At 38.5% G+C, this 5,130-nt stretch overlaps 1 protein-coding gene across 6 annotated transcripts in view; it reads left to right on the top strand.

Moving 5' to 3' along the window:
- Nucleotides 1-100: 100 nt before the first annotated feature.
- The window catches only part of mical2a (microtubule associated monooxygenase, calponin and LIM domain containing 2a), a 35,506-nt gene continuing 30,476 nt past the window's right edge, over nucleotides 101-5,130 (top strand). For 3 of the 6 annotated variants that reach the window (XM_015033253.1, XM_015033254.1, XM_015033252.1), the window contains exon 1: nucleotides 105-266. The gene's annotated coding sequence lies outside the window, so the exon portion shown is untranslated. Of the gene's footprint in view, nucleotides 267-5,130 lie in introns of all 6 variants that reach the window. The other 3 variants (XM_015033251.1, XM_015033250.1, XM_015033255.1) reach the window with 2 other exon arrangements.

Raw genomic sequence — 5,130 nt, 5'->3', positions numbered from 1 at the left:
TGGATGGCTGTTATAACTACGTATCGCGTTAATAGGTGAGGAAAGTAGGCGTGGGGGGGGGGGGGGAGGAGGAGGTTTAGCCCCAGTCTCCTCAGCAGCTTTAGTAGCTACAGTAGCAGTTCTGGGATGTGTCCCAGTTCTGAGCGCCGCCCTCAGACAGCGGGGCTCACAGAATCTGTCAGACGGACTGAGAAAGTCGCTTTCCTCACAGCTCCTAATTTCGGCGACGATACTGGAAGGCGGGAGAGTTCGGGTTTAGATATGAGGTAAGCTCTTTCTGATTTTCACACTTTGCTGTGTTTGTCTGTCCTGCTCACAGTGGCCGATGGGACCTCTGAGGCACCTGACTGGGTTCTTCACCGGTTTCTGAAAGCATGTGTTTCAGGCTGCCTGTTTGACACGATTAGACTTGACTGTAATGCAACTCATGATCCTGTGACTGAAACAAAATGCTCTAATTAAGCAGCTCACATTAAAGTCAGTCTAAATCTGGCCTTGGAGATTATTGCAGAAGTTTGGAGGTTGACAGAATATGATGATTTGATCATCTCACAGTGATATCTTTAAAGTTTAATTCCTTTCTGGAGATTTCCCTTTAGCAGTCAGGATTCAGCTATTATAAAGTCCAGATTAAACTCTTCTTTTTGAGAGGAGTCAGGCAGCTGGTCCCGTCTCCACTTTCTGATAACACAAAGGTTATCTCCTCTTGCACAATTTCCCCTTTTTTGTGTTATTGCCATGCTCATGGTTTGTGTCATAAATCAGTTGCAAGCACATGTGTAGTTGCTTGTTATATCTCAAATCAGCTCCAATCTCAACTGGAATGGCAGCTTTCTCAACACGCGAGTTCAAAGACAGACAAAGGACGGGTATAAACGGGTATAGTTGTCTGTTGTCTTTATTTTTATTTAAGTTTTTTTTCCTGCCTTTTCCACTGGCTCAGCAGTTTCCAAAATGGACTTTTGGGTTAAAAAGTGACATCAGCTGAATAATAAAGAGAAGGTGTGGTGTGCAGAGTCAGAGATCCCTGAGCCACAGGAACCTTCTGTTAATGTTTCCCAGTGACGAAGGTTAACACACACACATGTGTTGATCAAATACACACAGCTGGCTCTTAAATGAACAGCAGCCTCCTGATCAAGCTCCCGATCAAAGAAGAACAGAAACAGGGAGGACAAAAACCTGCTTTTAGAACAGCTCTGTTTTTTTTTTGTTTTTTTTCTGTACTCTGTTTCAACATACTTCATGCAACACACAGTCAGGCTGTGACTCAGAACATTACAAAATGATGCATGATCCCACAGCACATTTTTTCTGGTATGGGTCTGAAAAGTCACCCAAACACCAGTTGCTTTCCTTCCTCATGTTCTATGAGCAATAATTTCCTGTGGTGAAGATAAAGTTTCCCCCCCATTCCACTCCGCCATCAGACTGCAGGAATTAGCCTTTGTGACTGTCCTAATCTAAGCAGCGTTTATTTACAGTCCACTGCGGTCCAGACGCCAATGAGCTTTGTCCTGTCTTCACACGTCGACCTTCAGCCGCATTACTTCCTTCCTACTGGAAAGATATCCCATCTGTGTCCACACCTTTAAACTAATACTTTATAGCACCTTTAATCACATTTTATCGCACGGGTTGGTCTTATTGGTGTCGGACAGCGAGGCTAACTTGCTAATAAATCTATCGTCCACACCCTCACAGAGTTTCAGAATTCAGCATTTTTAATTTTCTTCTGACGAATACGTCGTTATTTTTGGGTATGTTATACATACATGAAAAAGTCTAGTTCCATCTGAAGAAAGTGAGCATTTCTTTTTGAAGAGCAGGTTTCTGAAAAGTGTGGCATGCATTTGCATTCATGGTCTTTACTGTGATACTTGTGAATGCCATTTACCTTCAGAAGTTAACCTTATAAAGTATCAGTAATCTTATGTGAGAATATTTATGACATAAAAGAAATGACACAAGAAAAGCAATTTATTTATTTATGTACAATTTATTTAATAGAATGCTCATTCTATTAAATAAGCATGTGCACATTTGTTTTCTAAATTACAAAGTCATTAAAACAAATGTACATTTTATTAATCTTTTGACAGCTGTAAATATTACATATTTGTTCATAGACACTTATAAACCACATTAGAATAAACTGTCTACTCTAATGTTATTCATTTTTAGCCAAATGCTTTATTAAACTCTTTTCTTTTTCTTGTTTTTGGGTTTTTGCTTCAGATTTTTTGTAGTGAACAAGCTCATTCAACATAGTTAACTCTAACTAACTTAAATTCCTTTATTCTAAACTTCCTTGCCTCACACTTAGAAACTAATGCAACAACACAGATAAAGTCAGGTGACCTTTGTGCATCAGCATCCACTTTTCTTAAAACCCAACGGGTCTGCAGACACTCCAAAACTGCAGGTTTCAGTACTCCTTCAGTGAGTTACAAGTGCAAATTTACACGGCCAGCCCTTCATTTTTAGTGTATAATTACCAGCTATACTGCAGTTTAGCTTAAAAACAGCGTGGTGAGAAACAAACAGTACAGAAAGCTCCAAGCACGCAGCCAAATGAAGGCCCGGCCTGTGATGATCCTTACGAGGAATCCGAAAACGGTGCTAATTCCCTCAACTCTTTGATTCTTTTGATCAAAGACGACGGATGCACTCATGCTCTTCCTGCTGTAAATCTGATGTTTGTTTTAGCAACACCTGGAAGTTGACTCATCTGTAGGATGCAAGAACTGCAGCGGCTGCTAGAGCCTTTTATTCTCTCTTACTGTAATAATATTAGTCAATACAGTATATTGCAAACACAATGACAGAATTAAACACCAAAACTGTTGTGTTGCAAACACGAACAGCCGTGCCAAAATGAAAAAAAAAAAAAAAAAAAAAAAAAAAAGATTTCCCCGTCCTAATGTTTATCAAACAAGCGATCGAGTTAATAACACCAGATAATAAAGGATTATCTCTATGAATGAATCACAGAGATATCAGATTAATGATCAAGAAAGTCATAAGACATTTTTTTAGAAAGTCATGCTGAGAGCAAAAACTATCTGAACGTGTTCCATTGGGCCGAATAGAGTAGCTATGTGTGGAAGCCCGAGCTCATTATTACCAGGGAGGCGTCGCAAACGTACTTCTTCCTCTCTGCAGCACGTTTCCTTCCTTGTTCCACGGCATAGAAAACAGTCACATGCGACCAGGCGGCTACACAAAAGAGATAGGAACTGACACAGAGAGGTGGGGTTTGTTGTTCCTCATAGAGCGACACTCTACCAGGTTTACTGTAATGTTCGCAGCAATTAAAAACAATTACAAAGCCATGCAGCCGTGAAGGCTTTGTGGATCAGGTTATATAAATAACTAGGAGAAATGTGTGCAAAATTAGTGGCTTGTGCCAGCATCTTACACAACAACAATGTAAAATATTTTGATCTTTTTAGCCTCGTAAGTTGTAGAAAAGGGAGGGAAAAAAAAGACTTTTTATGAAAACATCAACAGAACATCACTCTCAGAACTTTTGGATTTGGTTTATGAGATAGATTGACTTAGACTGGATTTTTTTAAAAGTAATTTTAATTTATTTTTGCTGTCATGTTAAAGATCATCGTGTTGCCACAGAGACTGATTTGGACTTTTTTGCAGTTCTAAGCTGTGTTTGGTTTCTTGCCAACTTTTTGTGAGAACATAGCTAGAGGCCATTAAAGGTGGTGGGCGTGGTTTTAAATGCAGCACCTCAAAAGAGTTTAGATCTGGACTTTGACTGGGCCATTGCAGTTTCCTATTAGATCATTTTCTCTTTGTTTTAAAATTTTTCTGCTGCATTTGGGAATCATTTTCTTAATTGTTTAATGGTCTGAGCCTCTATGGGCTCAGACCATTAAACAAGCCTCTATGAAACACTTTAAGTTCAACACTGTGATTGAAAACTATCCTGAAACTGAAAAAAAAAGCCCAAATAATTGCAAATCCTCTACCGTGCTCTATAATTTGAATTTACATAATTTATAAGCTCTGTTTGTTTTTCAGCCATACGTAGTGCGGTGCATTTAAACAATTCAACTTTATTTATTTATTTATTTTTTTTAATATTGTAAATGTTTTCTGAATTGGTTTTTATTAACCTTCCCAAAGTTATGCAGAAAAACAAACTTTTCTGCTTCTTCAGCAAACTGACAACACTGTGACTTTTTCAGAGATTCGCACTTTTGTCACAAACCCTTAAGTAAGCACATATAGCAAGCGGCTTTTCTCTAATTTTGGTAAAAACCCAAAGTTTATCTGTAGATATTTTCAACCCAAGTACAATTTTGGTCAATTAAATAATCAAACATAAATATATGACATTAGATTGTTCTTGTCAGCCTATATTTTCTGTTAGAAGGAGCCTGTAACTTTCTTTTTTTCATATTCAAAACATAAAACCTTCATGATGACAATCATAGAAATACTGACTGTTGAAGACAAGTATGTATTTTTTTTGACTCTTTTATTTTTCTTTACCAAGTAAGATTAAAACATGGTGTTACTCTTTGCGGCATATCTGCCTTTCTATGTAGATCTGTGCTGCTCTATTGGACTGCTCAGCATCTGAACAGAGTGGTGAGAATAAATAATCAGCATTACTGTAGTAAAGTTATCCCAGGAAACTGTTAATAAGTTCCTTCTGTCAGAAGAAAGGACATCTGTGAACTTCGTCAAATGTGGGGTTAAAATCTCAGAGGTGAAACTTAGCAGAGGAAGCCTTCTTTTGAACTTTGATCTTTACAGGAAGCCAGAAAGTCTTTCCAGGAAAAGCCTGGGAATGAAGTGTCCGAATATGAGGGAGCTCACAACCCTGCAGTATTGCATCACCATGATTTAATTTTCCTACCAGAACAGCTCCGTTTTCGCGCTCGGCTCCGATGTTGTGGTAAAATTATTTCGAACATTTGGTCTTGTCGAGGAGAAAAGTCTCACTCAAGCTGTTTTTAGTGACTCCAGAGCAGGTGGATGTTGAACATTTGTCTGTGAAACAAAGAGTTGCTTGTGCTTGTTTTATTTTCCAAGACATGCAATTTTTTTTTTTTTTTTTTTTTTCCTGGAACCTGAACCTTTGCTATTCGTAGCGGGGCCGGC

This window comes from Poecilia latipinna, unplaced genomic scaffold (assembly GCF_001443285.1).
Source record: "Poecilia latipinna isolate Pla-1442-1.1 unplaced genomic scaffold, P_latipinna-1.0 Scaffold262, whole genome shotgun sequence".
Taxonomy (NCBI): Eukaryota; Metazoa; Chordata; class Actinopteri; order Cyprinodontiformes; family Poeciliidae; genus Poecilia; species Poecilia latipinna.
Note: the sequence above shows the minus strand (reverse complement) of the source record. Positions and strands in the feature narration are given on the sequence as shown.